Raw genomic sequence first — 21,773 nt, 5'->3', positions numbered from 1 at the left:
ATCCTCACCCAAGTTTGCTCCCCTGCCCCTAATTGGGCTGGTTGTCCTAGCACACACCCACTCTGATGCTAGGGTGTGCTGGGGGAGCTGTATGCACAGCACGCAGCTATTCCTCTTTCTGTTTGCGAGGGAAGCTTCAGGGCAATGTTCCTCGCTGAATGAGGTGATCCGACTGTTTTGGACCATGCAAATCAGTCACCATGTGGAAGCACCACCTGGCCGCTCTGTCTTCTGCTGGCCTCATCTTGCAAAATGTAATTAAATATTGAACCCGGCAGTCTGTGACAAGCCATCTGGAGACTGGGGAGTCAGGACGGCGAAACCGTCCAATGTCTTGGAACAAAGTTCTTAATTATTAATTGTGCCCAACGAGGAGTGGGGCCCAGAGAGCGCACAGAGCAGCACCCTGTCACACAGCGCTCCCAATCTAAACAGACAGCAGGCCAACAGGGTGAGAGGCACAAGCGGAGCGAACAGTGCGAAGGCAGCAAACACATTGGGGGCAGGGGAGAAGGGGGTTAGTTAGGTGGGATAACCTGAAGAGAAAAGGGACAATGGAGGGAAGAAGGGGGAGGGGGACAAGGGGAGGCAGTCAAGATTTCTGAATCGCATTAAAAGTGTCCATTGGCTAATGTGACATGTGGGGGACATAATATATTTTATTACATCAACTTCTGTCAGTCAAAGAGACCAGCTCTGGTGCTACACAGAGCTGTCCTTCAGGCCAGCTCTGCATGGCTCCATCGCTTCTGTGTCTGTCTCTCTCTCTCTCTGTCGGAAGATGGTCCAGCAAAAGCTATTACCTCATTCACTTTGTGTCTAATATTCTGGAACTGACCTGGTTCCAACAACACTGTCTGATTAGTTCATGTGACATGACAGAAAAGTACTCTCAGGATTCAGCTTGAGCCCTCTCTGACCTTTCATTCTCCCCCTCTTCACTCTTCATTGTGAAACAGACCTGTCCGGCTTTCCCTAGAAGGCATAATCACGTGGTATGTAAAAGCGTCCTAGTGTTACTTGCAAAAGCGGAGAGGAGTCCTGTGGCACCTTATAGACTAACTGAAGTATAGGAGCATGCATCTGACGAAGTGGGTCTTTGCCCACGAAAGCTTATGCTCCAACACTTCAGTTAGTCTATAAGGTGCCACAGGACTCCTCGCCGCTTTTGCAGATTCAGACTAACACAGCTACCTCTCTGATACTGGTGTTACTTACGAGACTTCACTTCTGAGTAAGAAGAGTTAGAAAAGCTCTCTGCATATGAAAGCATTTTATTTTAATTACTGAATAAAATTGGGACATACCCTCCCTGGTATATGTTCAATTCCAAATCCTTTGGATCAGCGTTACTGAGTTAGCAGTGCCCGCCTAATGGTTTTCATCCTTAGACTTCAAAGGAATTGAGAGTATAAATGACAGACGGCTAGAGGAGGGAATTGGAAGAGTATCTCTGACAGCAGTGACCTCCAGCAAGGGGATGTCTGGATAAAAGCAAAGCCTGTGATAGTTGGTGAGACAAGCATACAGAATGCTGGAACTGTAATCTCCAATTTTACAAGGGCTGTAGGTATAAGGTTTAACTTACTCATCTTGTATGTTGCCTATCTTGTATACAAATTATGGTGTTCTTCCATTTACTTTTGATTTAGTTGGATGAACTAATAAACTTGGTTTTACTTAAGATATTATTTTATCTTGGACAATATCCAAGTGTAACTCATACATCTACTGGGTGTGGTTCACTGTCCCGTGTAGTGGCACTTAGACCACTTACAGAGACAGAGAAAATGAATTTGCTCTACTGTCTTAGCTGAGAGCCAGCTGGCTTTTAGCTCAAGCACTAGAAGCTCATACAGGAAGCTCCAGAGGTCCCAGCTTTGGTTCTTCCTGTCAGTTACAAATGGGGGCTTGTCTGGAATTTCGACTAGGATATCTCTGTAGCTTCCTCAGTTAGGGGAAGTATGTAACCCACACACATACTGAGACAGGCTTCCTCAGCTAGAGCATGTATGCAACCCACATACCTACTGTATGTGCTTCTCTGTCCCATGTAGTGGCACTTCGGCTATTTACAGAGAGAGAGAATGAGTTTCCTCTACTGCCTGAGCTGAGAGCCAGCAGGCTTTTAGCTCGAGCTCCTACATTAAGCTCCAGAGGTCCCAGGTTTGGTTCCACCTGTCGGCATTACCGAAGCATGCTGGGATAATCACTGTGGCCTGTCCTCAACTACAGACTTCTGACCTTTGGTGAGATCTAAGAGAAGGTTAAGAGATATCTTACCTGCAGCACAAAAGCCCTTCCATCCCCAAGCAGTTGTGTAGACAGACTTTGACTCCAATCAGCAAGGACCAGGGGGAAAGATTGTGATGAAATAGAGTAGGGAAGTGAAAGTTATATGGGTGTCCATGTTAACGAAGATTTTCCCCACTCAAAGCATATGGGTTCTTTTCTACCATATGAATTGGATACCGTGCTCTTTGTATTTGGGCGGTTCTTTCATAGTGTGATTACACATTCCCTAGCATGTTCCTGGCAAGGCAGGGACACAGGTAACCTCCCAATTGAATGGCTGCACGGTGATGTAAGGATGGGGCAAGGAGCTGGTATCTAGAGCTGAACTTGTTCAGATAATTAGTGTTTCCTTAATACTGACAATGTGTTTAGTCGGTCCAAATGTTGGGCTTGTCTTTCACCGACAAGACTGGGCTCACTTGGAAGTCCAGAAGTGGGAGTGGCTTAATGTGGTGGCTGCATCGTAAACTCAATGGTGGGCCTTTTAAGAGGAGTCTGATCAGAAGGTTTCCAATGGGTAGAGGCTGGTGGCTTGGCAAGGTGGGATGGGCAAAGCATCGTATTCACAAGAGAAAGCATGGAGAGAATAGTGCACTAGGAGCAGCACCACTGGCAGAGCAGAGGGGTCAAGGAGGAATCCAGGTCTGCCAAGTGAGCATGAGAGGAAGTATGCCGGGCCTTCAAAGCAAGACCAAGAAGCTTGATATTCCATTTACTTACCCCCAGTCTTCCCTGGGAAAACTCCATTCATTTCAGTGGCATTACTCCTGATTGACACTCTTCAAAGATAAATCAGACCCATGAAGCTTAAATTTGAATCCCTGGTTAATGGGAAGGGCCTGCAGGGAATCAGAGTGGTGAGGCTAGTGTTGGAGGCTAACGTGGGGCTATGGTTTGAGTTCAGTCTCCTGAGTGAGGAAATCAATGAGTCGTCTGAGATTTCATCTTGAAATGGGGGAAATCTCAGCGATCAGTTGATCTCAGAGATTTCCACCATTGTTAAAGCAGAGTGTGAGGCCTGACGGTGAATGAGTGTTGCCCTTTGGGGCTGGTTATTAAACGCAGCCTTCTAGCTAAGTCACTGCCAATTGACTTTGGCATTCGCCACCGCAGTGGTATCCCGTTGCTCCAGGCATGGTTTTCAGTCCATCCGTCTCCAGTTTGCTTACTGATATTATGTGGGTATGAGTGTTGAGCATTTGCGCTGCACACCAATGCTCCAGTCAGTCGTGCTCAGGAGCCTTTGGGGAAAACCGTGAACGGACCTGCATCTTTTCCAGATTTGGCAGACACGAGGAGCAGCACAGATAGCCGCTCTCTTCCAAAACTGCATAAGCCACCTAGGGACACTGATGGCAGCTGCAGGACTTTCTCCTTCACTGCTGTAGCTGGTTGCTGAGTCCCTTCCTATCTTCTCTGAGGCACATTGCAAAGGGGAGTCCAATGCTTTGGTGGGTTTTCTCATGGAACAGAGAGCAAGATGTGTATGGAATCTAGTGCTTCCTGTGCCTTTTCAGCCAGGCCTGTGGAACATATGGTATGGGAGGTGCTCCATGGGCCTTCCGGACACAGAGCCATGTCACAAAAAGCTGCCATTTAAGCCCACACTACTGTGTGTTTATGAAATATCCATACAAGGGAGAGGATGGCCCAGGCATTGCTAGGTTGCTGGCTTTTAGGTTTAGGTTAATGGTAACCCAAAACGATCATCTGATGGACATCTGTGTCTGACATGTCTTCATTGGGAAGTGACCCTACCACTAAAAAAATCTCCCCACTTTCACTAAATGGTTCCTTTGTTGCCTTCAAGGCTGAGGGCTGCAAAGAACAAGGAGATGAACACCTGGGCTATGTCTACACTCGCGGCTTCTTGCGCGAGTAATATGCAAATGAGGCTAAGCGTGGAATATTGCTGAGCCTCATTTGCATACCTACTGAGCCACCATTCTTTTCAGAAGAGGCTCTTTTGCAAGAAGGAGCATCTACACTGCCCCTTCTTGCACAAGAAAAACCCTCTTATGCAATGCCGTTCTTCTGAAAAGTAATAGGTGTAACGGCATTGCGCAAGAGGGTTTTTCTTGCGCAGGAAGGAGCAGTGTAGATGCTCCTTCTTGCGCAAGAGCCTCTTCTGAAAAAAATGGTGGCTCATTAGGTATGCAAATGAGGATCGGTGATATTCCACGCTTAGCCTCATTTGCATTACTCACGCAAGAAGCCATGAGTATAGACATAGCCCTGGTGTAAGCTACAAAATCAAGTTAATTAAGTACGCTGCTCCAGAATTTTGCACCCTGTTCAGTGAAGTTAAGTCGACATAAGCCCCAGTGTAGCCAGTTGATGGAAGAATTCTTCCATTAGCCTACCTGCTGCCTCTCAGAGAGATGTACTATGGTGACGGAAGAACTCCTTCCATGGTTGTGGCATGCGTGTTTACACTACAGTGGTCCTGCACCACTATAGCATTGCTAGTGTGGATGTATCCAGCGCTGGCCTAGCTTTGCAGCCAGTGGCCCCTTCAGAGCTAAGTGTCACGGCATTGGCAAGGTAGTGGGTGAGGGCTTTCCCAAACCATGCGCAGCTAATATTTCGGTCTCCAAGGCTGCTCAACTGGCACCTTCCCCTGATTCCTTCATTAAAGGAAAAAACCACTAAAGAAGAAGAGACACTTTATTGATGAGATGCGAGTTGTGGCTGTCTCTAGGCAACCTAGCTTGTGTTCTCCCTCCATTCACAGATTTAACAGCACAGGGAGCAAACTCTGTGCTGACCCCACACAGAAAATTACACAAGGTCTTAGCGTTCCTGGAAAAGAACCTTTAGCTAGTTCTGTAATTGCACCTCTCTCTCCACCCAGGGCGGCATATGGCGCTGTTAATGAAGATTAAATGGACTAGCAAGGGCTGCGTGTGGGGCTGCAGAGGATAGTAAATCTGTCTGCTTGTAGTGTACACATGCACAACAAATCTAATTGCCATTTCTGAGTGGTGATTAGTGCTGCAGCAAGCTGCCTGCCAGAGATGCCAAACAAACAAGGCCCTGTAAAGCTGCCCTCGGGAAAGGGTTCATGAAGCAGAAGGAGGAGAGGACAGGAGGTAACTTAACAGCTACGGGGCAATTAGAATCAAAACAAAAATGACGCTATGGGTTCCATGTGCAGATTCCGGCGAGCACAGCAGGGCTGGCAAAAGATAACTGAATTCTTATGGCTCGCCTCCTACATTATATTTGACACTCTGGCGGTACCCTTACTGCCTCTGATGTGAGCCCTGGTAGGATCCACAGTCAAAACTTAGTTGACACTGCAAAAATGGACCCTGTCTTGCTCTCCCATAGTTTTATTGGACCTGAAGTGTTAAAAGGAAGTGGGCGCACAAAGCAGATTCACTGAGGAGAGAGAGAGAGCGCGCACTTGTTCAAGGTGCCCCTTGGATGTATAATTAGGAGTAACAGAGCAGAATTAAACTAAGGAACACTTAGGCCATGTAGCGCTTTGAAACACTTTACCCACCACAATCACTCCTAAGAATTCTCCTTCATGTATTTGCCTTCCAGAATGCTCCTGTGACATGTCTTTGCTTTGTGACACCACCTGCGTTTGGGGTGCAAGATGACTTTGACTGTAAATTAAGCAGCGTAGAGGAGTTTATGAAAAGCCAGAGGGATCTTATTGTAGTCCTGGGCAAAAGGGAGTCAGGTTCCCCTGCACATCACTTCAGCTCTAGTATCTTACATGCTGTCTGGGGATTTGGGTAGAAAACTGCAGCACTAATTACCACTCAGAAAAGCAGAGGTATGTGGCCTACAATTTCCTGGTGATGACTGCCTGTTTTTAGTACTTCCTCTTAGCACGGATAGATGCCTCTGCTGTGCTAATGATGGCAGTGTTTATAGGGGCCTGTTCAGCCCCTGAGATTAAATAAGAGGTAGGAGCCATCCGTTAACAGAGATCCATTTCCAGTATTGCCACCTGCCCTCATCCTAGGAGGCTGCACACAGGCAACTGGAGCACTGCTTTGCACAGTGGTGGGGACCAATGGCAGAATTGGTTGGTGGCGATCGTGGAGGTGCCAGTGAGCCATGCATGCACAGGAGGTTAAATCTTGGAAAGCCATCTCAGTCCATCCTGCCCTCACATTCCAAAACAGGAGGATGTGAGCCAGCCCGACCCTTTTCATTCTAACAAGATGGTCTAGTGCATTTCTGAGTGGGCCAGGCCATGTGTTGGGCGAATCCACCCTTCTCACAGAAGCTGCCTCGTGGGATATACTCTACTGCCATCATTAAGAGCCCAGGGCCCCGTTAGGAAGCTGATAACCCTGCATCCTGGAGGAGATGGATTCTCGCTGCGTGGGCAGACACGCTGTCCCTTCAAGTCACCACCCATCCAAAATCCTGCAGCAGGAGTCTGAGTGACAAGCCACTTGGCACCCTCCCCTTGGCTGTCCGTGCCCGATTCCAGCCAGTTCTCCTCTCGCTTCTCAGAGCAGACCACCCCCCCCCCACCTGTGACCCCGTTTCCTAAACTGTTGGGTTCCATCTTCTTTATCTGGGCGCCGGCAGCTGTTACCACGCAGCAGGAAGGTGGGGGAGTTCTCCCCACAGGATGCACGAATGCAGCAGCTGTGCCTTGGCCTGAATTGGATGGAGGAGCTCAGTTTTGGAGGGGTAAAATGGCTGCTCTTAGTGTCACCGGGGCTCCCTGCAGCTGCACAGGAAATCTTCCCATTCCTCTCCCTTCCACTGCACTCCTTCACTGCACGGACCATGGCCTGCCTCTCCCTTCGTCTACAGGACACCAGAGACCTGTGTCCTCCTCTTCCTGCAGCCATGCTACCGGACCCCCTCCCTCACATCCTCTTGCCCCTTTGTGGGACCTTCCCTCTGACCTTTTCAAAATCCAGTGGCTCCAGCTTCCACTCACTAGGATTCCTTCCTTCTGTTTTAACCCTCCCTCCCTTGCCCGGATGCCTACACCTGCTCCCTTTATCCACGTCCATCCTAGGGACCCGACAGGTACTGAGACTCGACAGTCAAGCTCCAGAGAATGGTAAAAATGGGATGTTCGTGATGTTCACGCTCCCAGTGGGGCTGCTATGTAAGTGCTTGGCACGTTGATCCATTGGGGCTTTCGAGCCCGCTCCAGAGGAATCACCCCTGTTGCGCGCGGGTTCGTTTATTTTACGTGCTTTTAATTAAGCTAGATCTGATTGGCACCTGCTTCCATCACAGGCTCTTAGTGTCCTTCTGTGGCTCTCCAGCCCCCACCAGGGAGGGCTCTCTGCCATAGATTGCCTTGCAGTGATTTAACGCTGTCACAGCCCACTCATTGCCACTTCTGTGCCGGGCTCACGGAGCCTGCGCAGCCCACGCACCTTGTGCACTTGGCTGTGCTCTGCACCAGCGCTTCCTGCTGCTTGCAAATGCCCACATGGAGCCAGCACCCTGGCTGTAGCCCCGAGAGCTGTGCCAAGCTATGTGGGTAATTCAGTGTGTGGTGTGCATTCGTGCAGGTGCACAATAAATGAGGATCAAGCTGAACCCAGGAATCTTGAGTCAGATGAGTTTGTTAGTGTGCAGATGTTTCCATCAGCGGCCTCCTCATTGTAGTGTGAGACCACTACAGGGGAGGGATAGCTCAGTGGTTTGACCATTAGTCTGCTAAACCCAGGGTTGTGAGTTTAATCCTTGAGGGAGCCATTTAGGGATCTGGGGCAAATCTGTCAAGGACGGTGCTTGGTCCTGCTGTGAGAACAGGGGACTGGACTTGATGATGTCCCAAGGTCCCTTCCAGCTCTGAGAGGTAATTTAGCCTCCTGTTACCCCATGAAGCAGTAGAAGGATGTTAAAGGCCTCCAGCTGAGGAACTGAACCCAGGTCTGAGTTCCAGACCAGAGCCTTAACACCAAAAGCAGATTCCTCCCGTCTGTGCTTGGCATGTGTATGGGGCTGGACAGAGTTTGATTCACCTTCACATTGTTCTATGCCCAGGGGGGGTGATAATTTTCACAGGGGGGCCACTTAATGCATTTTGGTACATGGTCACGGGCCGGGTCCACCATCCCCCAGAAGGGGCAGAACAAGGGACTAACCTTCCCTCCCCCCCCCACTGCAGAGTTGTCGGGGGCCAGAGGCTTTGAATTAAAACCAAAGCAAAGGGCTCCTGGCTCCGGGCCCCACCACTACCGCATTGCTTGGCAGCCACCTGGGATTGCTGTGGCTATTTAAGGGGCTCATGGCTCCATCCCCTGCTGGGGTACCGCTGTGACCAGGAGCCATTTAAAAAGCATTCTGCTGCCTGAGCCAGCACCTGGAAATTCAGTGGCAGGGGCAGCAGGGTTTAAATAGAAGGTGGCCAGATGCAGCCCTGGGCTGGATCAAAGTGTTAAGTGAGCTGGATCTGGCCCCTGGGCTGCATCTTGCACAGCTCTGTCCTAGGCTGTGTTCCCTGTAAGCTGTGTGCTTCGGCGGCTACCCAGGAGAGATTCAAATGTCACCCAGCTGATCAGCAGAGCTCCCACAACTAGTGTTTTCACTGGTGGTGCATAGCCGCACATACCTCAGTGCATATAACAAAATGCATTCTGCACACGGATGGCAGAAATTTGAGGGAACATTGGTTCTATGTATCATCCCCATTTCCCAGAAGGGAAAACTGTGGTAGCATCAAGTGACTTTGGGACAAGGCCCCACAAAACAAGTCAGTCAGTGGGCTCAAAACTCCAGAGGACTGGCTAAATTCAGCCCTGAAATAATTGCCCCACCCTGCCGCCTCTGGAGAGAGAACCACCAGGATAACATTCTGCACTCACAGTTTGGGATCAGGAACTCTTAAGGCCTAATTCACCATTGCCTTGTTCCTGCGTAATTGCCTACACCCATGCAAACTGGATAACCTGCTGCATCCACCTGACACAAGTGTGAGTGACAAGAAGTGCAAGGGTGTGTAGAACTGGGTTTTAAGTTTAAATCCCTCCTCTGATGCTTCTTCCTATCTGGTGCACTTGGTCTGTACCCCTGGCTTCCTCTCCTACAAACTGGGGATATTTCCTATACGTGAGGATGAATTAGTGTCTCTAAAGGGCCCTGAAGAGGAAAAGTGTTACAAAAATGCCCAGCATTACTAGCCCAGGGAGCAGGCTCTTTAGAGGACTAGGAAAATTTTATATGCGGAGGGTCCAGACACTGTTCAGAGAGGAATTTCCCAAACCATCGCTACTTGCAGACTTAGCACCAGTTAGTGAAACCCAAGACAACTGGAATCCTATTGCTCTTACTGGAGCTGTTTAATTTAAAGGCACCTGAATGAATCTGGGTCATCTTTCTAACTTGTCTCTGGACTCAACAGTTCCAGTCTCTGGATTTTGTTCTACAGATCAGCACAGCACCCCTGCAGTCCTGCCAAAGCAGGGGAATTCTTATAGCTTGCCTGTGCCAGGAGCTACTTGCTCGTAATCTGCTTCCCCTTCTCTGGTGGGAAGAATATCATGTTGGGTGGGGTGGATCCAAAAATCTACTCCCCACCCACCCTCCTATACAGCCTCTGCCTATGTGACCAGCCCATGTGGGGTACAAGGAGACTCATTCCAGCTGTTATTCCCCTGTCTGGGTGTCCCATGATTGAATCCATAGTGATCAGAGTCATTCTCGGGTGCAGCATTACAGATGACCAAAGAGCTGGTATCAATTCCCTGCTGGTCTGGCAGTTGGGGGTCAGTACAATGAAAATCAATTTTTCTGCCATTCTTCTAGCAGAAACCCTGTGAATAACTGAGCTGGGGCACTCGCGATTCAGCTTTATAATGCAGATTGCATGAACTCCTCTGGTGGTTTGGCCTTACAGGGAGGGTCACATGTTTTCATCCTCTGCAGCAAATGGAGCCTTAATCTAAGCTTTTAAGTCTGTCTAGATTTCTAAATAATTACACGCAGCCCCCTAACTTGTATGAAGTTTGATTTAAACAGTAATTTAATGGGTTATGCAGAAAAGAGGAAGTAAGCCCGGGCTGCCAATTAAGAGCCATCTGCTTTCAACTAATCTTTTGCAGGCTTCTGAATAGACATAGGAACAATTGTACCATGGGTCCAGCCATCCCTATATTTCCTAGCCTGCTTCTGAGTCCAAGCAAGCACTCTGACTTGCTTCTATGCCTTTCTCCAGCTTTGGAGATCCCCTAGGAGTGAAGGTTTCCATCTGTGGCCTCTCGGGTGAGGCGGTCAGTAGGGGACACCAAATATGGCATCCAGCCTGAAGAATAGCAGGGTCTATATGGGAAGCTGCCGAGGGAGGCAAAGAAGGATGGAACACCGCTTAGTTCAGCGGTCCGTTGTACAGTCTTGGCTGTGGGGCGGGAGGAGAGAGGGAATTGCATCCTGATGGCAGGAGGCGACCAATCTGTGCCCTGGGATTGCAGAGCTTTGTCAGTGATTATGCTGTTCCTGGAAGTGGCTCATCCTTCATTTAAAAAAGAAAACGAATTTGCTCTGCTCCCTTGTTTTGATAACGTTCTGGGGCAGGGAGTTTCCCACACAATGCGCTGCACTGTATCAAATCCAGAGCCACCTAGGGCTCCATGTCGCAGTGCTGAGCACCACAGCTGCTTCAGGGCTCTACACTGCCTGTTCAGAGCCGCCTCTTGCAGCTGCGAGGGTCTAGGAGACAGCTGAGCCTTTCCAGCTCCCCCCAAACAGAGGGTGGTGTCGCACCAGCTCAGCATTACAGCAGGATTCCATTCACTCGGGTTACTGACCAGCAGGGGAATTACCCGAGTGTACCCGAGTGGGAATTTTCTGTAACATTGTGTATGACTATTGTGTTGGTGCCTCAGTTTCCCCACATGCTCCGTTGTTAACTGTTTACTCTCTGCAAGGACCCAGAAGTGACTGATTTCTGCCCATCTGGGGCCCAAGCCATCCCCATGGAGAATCAGAGATGACTGTGGCCACTCCACTTGCTTGGCCATTTGGTACCCGTAGCAGCTAACAGTCATGGACGGCCCATCCTCCACAGGAAGCTAGCTGTGTTTGACCAGCTGGAGATGAGGGGGGGGGGGGGCAGATGACAATAATGAGACCATAAGACTGAGGCAGCCAGGTCGGGGGTGTTAAGTGTGGGGTTGCTGGGGGCTGGAGGCTCTCCTGAACTGGGACAAAAGAGGGGCCAGCAGGCTGACCCAGATGGACCATGCTGTAACCGTCTGTTCTCTGGGTTAACCCAGGGCTTCCTACACTGTGCTCCAGACACCTAATAACCCTGCTGCTTCGCCAGCGCTGGCTGAGTCAGCGGAAGGTGGGGGTTCTGCTCCCTTTGACCTCTCTGAGGCAAGCTCGCTGAAGGGGGCTCAGGGTGAAATGGGGGTGCTGGAGATGCCAAGGTTCAGTCCAAGGATGCGGTAAGGGTGTGACTGTGACCCTAAGGAGGCTGACACACTGAATGGTCCTCCAGTTCCAGAGCCCCAGACTTGTGGATCCGTGACAGAGGTGTGGGGTTGGGGAGCCAAGGACTAGTCTTTTTGCCCATCCCACGCTGTGCCATATGGCATGGGCTGCGGGGAGGAGACAGCTACCCACAGGTGAATAGTCCTCAAGAGGGCTTGGAGAAGCAGAGGGGCATAAATTCCACTCAGAGCTCCAACTATACTGACAAAGTGATAGAAATGTAGCCGTGTTAGTCTGGTGTAGCTGAAACAAAATACAGGACTATGTAGCACATTAAAGACTAACAAGATGGTTTATTACGTGATGAGCTTTCGTGGGCCAGACCCACTTCCTCAGATCAAATAGTGGAAGAAAAGTGGAAGAACAGAGTAAAACGGAGACGACAGGCTACAAACAGAATGTGTTGTCGGGTGACAAAACTTCACTTCAGCAAGTTTCTACCTTTGTCTAAGCAGCTTTCTCAGCTATGACGGTTCCCAGAGACACCAGGTCTCTTAGGTGAGGGAGCCACCTTTCTCTTGGGTTAGATGCCCAGTCTAGAATTTCCAGGGTTATCTCGGCTCTAAGTGGTAGACCCACGCCCTACCTCTGGACCAACCAACAGGAGGTTCAGAGACCTGAAAGTCACACTAATGATGTTGTGGATGAAGAATGTGTTTGTGATTGGTGGAGAGCAGTGTTCCCCGTGTGCTGTGCGCTTGGGCGGCCACCCAGGAGACATTCAAATGCCGCCCAGCTGATTGGCAGGGTGCCCACAGCATGTTTCCATTGGTGTGCACATCCACACATGACTTGGTGCACGTAAAATTTGTTTTGCGTATGTATAGGAAAAATTAGAGGGAACATGGGTGGAGAGCTGGATACATTCACAGAAACAGCAGGGTTTACAGTCTGAGTCTGAAAATAGGTGATCTGTTCGGCAGATCTGCTCGCTGGATGACATTCTCCCCCTGCAACAGTTTCTGCACAAGGTCAGTGCAACCAGTTAGGTCTTCTAAACAGGTGCGGCCGGGATGCTCTTTTCATTTTGTTGGTGCTGGTTGTGTTTGCACGTTTCATTTTTGGAGGCGAGCCCTGCTGGAACAGCAAGTCAATCAGTTTCACTCTATAAAATCAAGGGTTGCAAAGGGTAGTGGTGGCTTACGTTTTCCCAAGCTTTTTTAATGTCTCAGGATGCCATTTAGGGAGGTTAAATAATGTGAAGTCTTTGTAGCTCAATTCTGGGATGGTGTAAATACCCAGAGGAGACTAGATTTCATTAATTCAATCCCATAAATAACTCATTCAATCCCATAAAAATAAATAGGCCATGAGGGGGGGAAGCCAAATGCATACTAATCCCAGGTATTTGGGCTTGTGGTTTATCTGAAAACTGAGCACTTCAGGTTTATTGGGTCTCCTGCTGTGGTGAATACACAGCTATAACACACTTGGGGGGAGTCCTGCCCCCAAACAGATGGGTCAGGTGGTATCACAGAGCCATAAGGAGGGCCCTAACAAATTCACAGCCATGAAAAACTCATCACGGACTGTGAAATTTGGTGTTTTACCCTATACTGATACAGACTTCACGGGGGCGACATGTATTTCTCAAATTGGGGATCCTCCTGATGCTTATTTCTGCACTGCCTTCAGAGCTGGATGACCAGATGCTGATGGAGGCCCATCCTGCAAGCAGCAGTGCAGGGTGGCAATACTATACTATGCCGTCCTTACTTCTGCAGTGCTGCAGCCTTCAGAGCTGGGCTCCTGGTAAGCAGCCCGCACAGCGCTGAAGGCAGCAGGACCAGCAGCAGCACAAAAGTAAGGATAGCAGTACTGCAACACCCCCCCCCCAATAATCTTGGGACCCTTCCCCCAACTCCTTTTTGGGTCAGAACCCTGTAATTACAACACCATCAAATTTCAGATTTCAATAGCTGACATCAAAATGTTACAATTTTTAAAATCCTAGGTCCATGAAATTGACCAAAGTGGACTATGAATTTGTTGGGGACCTAGCCCAGTCTCCAGGTCCAATGCACGCCGTTCACAACTGCCTAGATCAGATCTGAGAGTCAAGCTGGGTTCTCTCATGGATCCAGATTCTGCACCTAGACCTCAGTGAGCTGTTTTGTTGATGCTTGGTCCAGAATAGCCTTTCGTTCTCTCTCCCCTAGGGTTCTGTTGAGTTAACAGAAGTAACTGTCTGTTTTGGTCAGTAAAGACAGCAGCCTAGACTCAGGCCAAAGGACACTAGGACTGAAACTCAGGATGTGCTCAGACACCGCATATTGTGCTTCTTGTCGTGCATATTACTCAGTGGCCCTCAACGTAAGAACAGTTCATTGCTATGTTATCAGCCTTACACGCGTCTTCTACAAGCCCAGCTGTGTTTTTCCATTGCATCATAGAGACCCTTCTGCAGTGGGATTTGAAGTTATTTGTGGAGCACCTTCTAGGATAGCTTTGTTGGAGCAGGAGGTGCTAATATGAGCACTTGGGCGAGGAGCCTAAAGAATGGCTCTCCTACATCCATCTCTAGAGCAGGTGTCATTGTGGAGATCTGTGGCTCATTTTTGCAGCTATAGATGTGGATGAGGGTACAGATTTTGGATCTGCATAGGGCTCTACCCATCACTCTTGGGTCAGGCAGAAATTAAGACAGATCTGAACGCCCTTGGGAGTCCGGCAGCAAGGCACGAGTTTGAGACATGGATTCCCCACCCCATCCTTACATTGGATGTCCCAGGGCACTGTGGAGGGCTCCAAGCATGGGAGTCAGTGGAAAAGCTCCTTGCTATTTAAAGTGGGGTAGGGTGGGTGAATTAGGGTGACTGTACATCCTGTTTTGTCTGGGACGGTCACTTTTTTTTTAGCTCTGTCCCAGCCATCCTGGTTTTATTTTTCCTCAAAAGAAGGTATTTGTCCATTTGCTCTTGTTGAGTTGATCTGTTGGCAAGAGCAAACAGGATACACTTCCTCAAAAAAGAGGGTTCAGTGTGGAGGAATGTGTGGGGAGTAGAGATACCAGCCCTCTTGGTTCCAGATTTACCCCTTCCCAGACCTGGTCTCCAAGACAAATTGAACCCAGCCCAGGTCTTCACACTCGTTTGACGTCAGTTCCTTTTGCTTAAAGTTTTGTTGGAAGATTTCCTCTGGCTAGTTTCTTAAGAGTTTAAGGCCGGAAGGGACAATTAGATCATGTAGGCAGATCTCCTCCTGGAATTCCGTTTCACTGGGATACCCCTGCACTCAAGTCTTTCAGTCTTCAAAATGCTAAATTGATCAACTTGAACTTGATGTCAGCTGCATGGGGCAAAATGCACCCATTTTGGCACTTATCCTGCCAGGCCCACCCCCGACACACACACACATTAACATCACCAGGGTAGCTTTGACATTAGCCATCAAAACCAACCTGGGACATTTCATCAGCATGACAGTCACTTCTGTCGGGGTGGAAAGGGGAGACCAGAACTCGGGGCAACCCTTTCAATCACCCACAAATGATGACCGTTCAGGTTGAGCATCTGTCATCAAACATCTGCATCTCAGGCTCACACAGTTGAGCAAGGGCCAGCAGCCCAGCTCAGCCTGAGCCAGATGTTTTGCTTGGAGAAGGTGCAGAGGGTGATGCGTTAAAGGGCAAACGGTCATGTGCATTTAGAACAAATCACTTCTGCACCAAGGCCGAGGCTTCACCTCATTCACGGGCAGAGGGTGAGTGCCCAGACACATGCGTTTTTGGAGTAGGTCTTTTCCTGTCTGTTTGCAATAATGCCATGGAGAAAGTGTCCACTCTGGGGTTTTCTAACAGGACCTCGCTAGTTCTCTCTTCCGGGAAAGCCATGCCCATAATGAGCTGCATTCACTTAACTGAATCAGCAATTTCCCCGCAGGGACCCAGCACCTGCCAACAGGAGCTTCTCTCAGGCTAACTCAAATTACAGGGCTTGTGTGTGTATGCATGTGTAATTTAGGTGCCTCAATGCCTTTGGTGGATCAGTGCCTAACTCCCATTGGTTTCAATGGACTCCTTGAGAGCCTGAGTGTTAATATTTAGTCATTCCTATTTTCTGTTCCACCACTGACTAATTAAACTCCAGCCACTAACCCCTACAGACTCACCAGTGTGGCAAGGTTGTAAGTCCTTTCAGCAAGAAGCACATGCCGCATTAGCTTTCCAGTGGCTTGAGGTTCAAAATGCCCTGGAACTGCAGATCCAGCTTTTAATTAAACCCTCTTCAGGTGCTGTACATTATTATGGGTGACAGCCACATTTGTCATGTCTTTGTTATTAATTGTCAGCTCCGATGTGAGTAATCACAGCCCCTCAGACCCAGACTCTGGGAAATTTATAGCTTTCTGTTTACTTGGTGTAGCAGCAAAAGCTCAGCTTGGCCTGAATGAAAAATATCCAGGGGAAACACATGTCAGAGTTATTTAGTGAGCATGTGTGGCATGCAGTCAGCTGTTTACCTTCTAATCGCATAGCTCCCTCTGCTCGTGCTTGAGTTGGCGATTTACACTGGGTTGCTTCAAGCATGGGCAAAAAGCATTTGCCTGGGTGTCTCGCTCAGTGTAAAATTACACAGGCAGAGTAGCATGAGAGCAATTCCAGTCTTCTAGATGCAAATCAGTATCCCATTTGTCCACTATGGGATCTTATCATTAGCTTGTATTTCAACTGACCCGTTAAATGTAGGAAATGGAGTTGACGCTCAAAGAAGCATGATGGATTCTGTTTCCAAAACACAGGTACAAATGGAGACACAGACCACCAAGGGCTGATTCCTAGAGTCAGGGGAAGAGCAATATTACAGTAGAGAGATTCTGAGCACTGCACTTAATTACAATGCACAACAGCATTTAAAAAGTATCTAACCTATAATGAGAGAGAATCACTTTTGTGGCCCCTTTTAGCTGGAGCAATTAAGCCCATATTGGGGCCTCACTAACGAAACCAATCTAGCAAGAGAATTGCATGATAGGAGTCAGGTATATTCTGTGGTGTGATCCTGTTGTTTCCAGCGGATGCACATAACGTGCCATTTCCCTGAACACGGGAGGAATAACAGCAGCAGGAAATTCTTTCATTCAGAAATCCAAGTTAGACTTTCCAGTAAATACTGACCCAAACGGGACCCTTTCTCTAGGCTTTCTCCTAGGGGATCACACTCTTCTTTCGCTGTGCCCCCACTTTCTCCTTGCTTTTTGGTCCTTCTCTTGGAAACTCAATGTCCCAGCTCCTGCCTTTACATTCGGTCTCCAGGGAAACCCTTCAGACCGCATGGCTTAGGCTATCTCTACCCTAGCACTTTTATCAGTATAAGCGTATGTTGCTCAGGGGTATGAAAAAAATGCCTCCTCCTCCCCCAAATGATATAAGTTACACTGACAGAAGTGCCAGTGTGCACAGTGGGAAATGTTCTCCTGACAATCATAGCTACCACCGTGTGTTGGGGGTAGTGTAATTATGTTGGCAAGAGAGCACTCTCCCATTGGCATAGAGCAGCTACATGGAGATCTCACAGCAGTGCAACTGAACTGGTACAGCTCTGCCACTCTAGGAAGGGGTGGGGCAATAATTTTGTGATGAGGGGGCCTCTCCATGATTTTGGTAAGTGGTCTAGGGCCAAGTTTTTTCTATGGAGGGAGTGCAGAAGGGAGCTTGTGATGGAGAACTGGGGTGCAGGAGAAGGTGTGGGTCTGAGGGGGAGTTTGAGTGAAGGAGGGGTGTAATCTGGGACAGGGTCTTGGGGTGCAGGGTCAGGGATGGGTATGGGTTCAGGAGAAGATTCTGGCATAGAGGAGAAGGGGGATACAAGGTCTGTGAGGGAGTTGTGACCTGGGGGAGGGAGCTGCAGAGGGTTTGAGTGGTGACCTGGGGCAGGAGGTGGTGGTGATCTGGGACAGGGGAGTGAGGGTTCTGAGGTACTGGAGGCAGGCTCTGGCCAGGAGGTGCTTGCCTAGACAGCTCCTGGCCTGCAACCCTGCAGGACCCCAAGAGAGTCTCCCTACTTGCTGCAGTCCCAAGCTGCTTAAAATGGCTGGCTGCTCCCTGTGGCTCTCTGCTCTAGTTTCCAATCAATAGGAGCTGAGAGATTTTGCTGGGAGCAGGTACAATACATGAAGCCTCTCCCTCCCCCTCACTGCTCCCTGGGTTCCTGGAGCAGAGAGCCACAGAGAGTAGCCAGCCACTTAAAGCAGCATGAGGCTACTCTGAAGTAGCTAGCTGCTCTGTGCCTGAAGGTCCTGGCAGGCTGGATCTGGAGGCTTGGTGGGCCAGATCCGTGCCGCAGGTAAGATCTTGCCCCCCCCCCCCTTGCTCTAAGGTGTTCAGTGTAGAAATGGATTTAGTTTCTTCTCTGGCTTCTCCATGCTGTCCCTGGCCTAGGGTGGTGGTTTCTATTGTTTCAGATATCACTAAACAATGGAGAATTTAATTGCTCCCTCATTTAGCCTTAATGGACGATGCTTACTCCCGTTGACTTTTACCAAATCTCTGATTGATGGCTCCATGCTGTTAATACCATAAAGCCATCAATCACACAGGAAGCTGCTCTGCAGGCAATGTGAAGATAGGACACAAGGAATTCTACTGTCATCGGGGTGCACAAAAAGCAAGGACAAGATAAATGATGTTACTGGCATTTAGATGGAACTTGAGCTAGACCCTCAGCTGCTCTGCGTCAGTGAAACTTATTCTACACCCACTAAGAATTTGGTGTCTTTTGCATAAGGTACAGGCCTGTGGGTTAGGTGATTTGGGCTTTGTTCCAAGCTCTGCCACAGTCATCCTGTGTGGCCTTGGGCTAGTCACCAAGGTCAAGAGGAAGAGTCTAAAGTTTAGACCCTAAATCAGTGCCCTGATATTCAGAGGTGCTGAGCTATCACAGCAACTTCATTTGGCACTTCTGAATATCAGACTTGATAGGTCTCAAGTTGAGTGCCCCAGAATCAGAGGATGCTCTTGGAAATTTGGGTCTGAGTTTCTCTGTGTCTGTGCCCACTCCTGTGCAGTGCAGGTACTAACAATGGCGAGTCAAAGTGGTCTCTCCTGCAGGAAATGCCAATGTTTTGAATTGGAACGTTTGCAATCAGAACTGGGATGAAATGTCACGTGTCCTTAAATGAGGAGAATGGAAAATTCCAACAAATGTCAGGAAATGAGGGCCTTTCCAATTCCTGAATTGAAACAATTTTTTTTCAGTAGGTTCCACATTCGTCTGTTCCTTTTTTATTTCCATCGGGAAAATCAAAACATGTCATGCCTCTATCAGAAAGAGGCAGCAAGGTGGGGAAGAGCCAGGGGTGTTTCAAAGCAGCAGCATCATGTGGAGTCTGTGATCAGCTAGGGACTCCCCAGCTGACCCTGGGCTCCATGCAGTGCTGCCGCTTTGAAATGCTGTGGCGAGCATTGGCCCTGTGCTCCCTGCACCTCTTTCACCTTTGAAGTGTAGCAACAGCCCTGGGGTTCTTGCTACCCTTCAAAGATGGAGGCACCCTTATCGACTAATCGAAAGGTCAATGCAAATTGCATCAACTATTTGATTAGCCAATTAATCTACATTTAACATCCCTAGTTCTCACAGTCAATGTTATGTGTTGATTGCACACAACTCTCTTCACTTGTCCTTGCGAATGCCGGTAGGAAAAAAGAACAACACGGATTGAAACCAGTGGAATTTGGTAACTCTGCATGTGAGTAACAGTAAACAAAATGTCTTGTGGGCCACACAGAGAATCCAGATGGGCCATAGGTTGCGCAGCATTGTGCTAGACTCACTTCTTCTAGTGACAGCTGTAAGTAATTCTGATCTTGCAATTAAGAACATACGGCAATTCTTACATATCACAATGAAAAATATCCACAAGCTGAGAACATAGCCCAAAGCTCAAATACGGCAGGCATAAATCCCATGCCTCTCAGAAAGCACCTGTCATGTCTGTGTTTGGCTATTCTGCCTGTAAAACAGAGCTATTCGTATATAGGTAACCCCGTGTTTCACTTTTTTGTGTCCTCCTCTAGTGGCTGGTTCCGATTAGATAATAACCTTCCACTGCTGACACACACTGTAATTAATCCCAGTGCTCAAGAGGCAGATGTCTGGGCTAAAGAGTCAAGATTCAGACATGATGTGATAGTTAACAATGCGATGGTGGTATAAATAAGAGAATTGGGGGATTTTCCCTTTTAAAAAAATCTCCGGAAATTCCCATCCAAAAGTCTACCTTTAAAAATGTTACCATAGTTAAGTGCTCAAGAGTTAGGAAAAGCCAGAATTAAGGCAGATAGAACAGGCTTTCTACCTCCTATCACTGAAATTTGTTGTGGTTATACTGTGGGTAAGATGCCTCTCTGAATGGGACTACACAGGCATTAAAACCTCTGGCTGGCCTGGATCAGGTGACTCACAGACAAAGGTCATGCTCTGGGGATGAAAAATTGTGGTGTAGGCATTCCGGCTTGGCTGGAGTCTGAGCTCTGGGATCCTGTGAGAGTGGAGGGACTGATGGTCCTGGGCTGGAGCCTGAGCCAAACACAACAATTTTTACCCCTGCAAGCCCAAGTCAGTTGACCCAGGCCAGCCACAGCCATGCTGCAGGTCTTTTATCCCTGTGTAAACCTGCCTGTTATCCCACAGCACTGCTCTAGCACATGAAACACAACCAATGGATCTCTCCTTCCATGTACAGTTGTGGGTTTTGCCTGCCCGGCTGGGTAACCTCTGTGTGAAATGAAATCCAAGCGAGCCATGTGGGTGGGTTTCCTGTCTTTTCTTCAACTCTGACTGACAGCCCATAAAGACAGGCAAGATCTGTTGGGACCCAGCCAGTCCCTCTCTGTGGGGTCGAAGCAAGATTGTTCCCCATAGAACAGTCTGATGATGTGGCAACAAACCCTGAACCATTTCTGCTGAGGACGTATCCGAAGTGAAGGGGTCCCAGCATGCTCACTCCAGACGCATAATCCCAAAGGTTTTAAGAAATGTAAGTGATTGCAGTGCTGATGAAAAGTGATGGCTAAACAGCCAGAGACTGGCGTCCTGAGTTAGCCCACAGAAAACACACAGCATAGCAATGCCAGCGTACGCCCTGACAGCTTGTCCTGCTGCCCTGCCTCTCCTCTGACTCATAGATGTGAGAAGTAGAGGCCCGGGGGGGCTGCTGCATTCCCATGTTTTGGACACCCCATCCACATGCCCCTGTTGCCCCAGCTTCCTGACCACTGGGGCTGCTGTTCCTCACAGGGCTCTACTTCTGGTCCTGGGTCCCACTCCGCTGTTGTTACCGGGCAACAGGTCTTGGCAGCCAGCCTTGAGTCCTGTTTGGCTGCTGCCCCACAGCCAAGTCCTGCCCAGCCACTAGGCCTGTGGTTCTGGCCACTGGTCCTAGATGTGGGGTCCTGGGTGCTAATGCCAGCTCTAAGGGGCAGTGAGGGGTATAGAGGTATGGGGGGGTGCAGTGCAGCACCCCCACTCCAAAAATTGGTCCCAGGCCACTGCCTTGACTTTGAATTAATCACAACCCCAGGTAGTACGAGGTTTCTCTCTTCACTCCTTGATTTCTCCTTGGTGACTGCTAGTGAGTTGTCAGTTGTAGTGGGGACACAAGCACGCATCTACTAAGAAACTTGACCGAGGTGAAATCCCTCACTTTATTTTCCATGGGCCTCCCAACAGCCATTAGACTGAGAGAATTATTGGCGACTATGGCCCAGGCTTATCGACGCCTACTCTCATTTAACTCCATGGAGGCGGGGTGTGGGAAAGGTCAGGCATCCAAGTGCTTTTGAGGGTCCGGGCCTCCATGCCTCAGTCAGATCCCTGCTCAGTTCTGCAAAGGCCACGCAGCAACAAGAAACAAACCCATAAAAGGATGAGTTTCCTAGACTTCATCTCCCTCTCCCTGCTTTAAAGGCCACATTGCTTCCATTAACAGGCTATTTCTGGGCCCAAGCCCAGTGGAATTTTTCTGGGCTATCCCTCCTGGCCACCTAAATACTGATGACATCTTTTAAGAAGAACCCTTTTCTGCTTCCAGCAAACTTAAATAAA

This window comes from Pelodiscus sinensis, chromosome 1, assembly GCF_052426305.1.
Source record: "Pelodiscus sinensis isolate ZL-2025 chromosome 1, ASM5242630v1, whole genome shotgun sequence".
NCBI lineage: Eukaryota > Metazoa > Chordata > Testudines > Trionychidae > Pelodiscus > Pelodiscus sinensis.
This window is presented reverse-complemented; position numbering follows the sequence as displayed.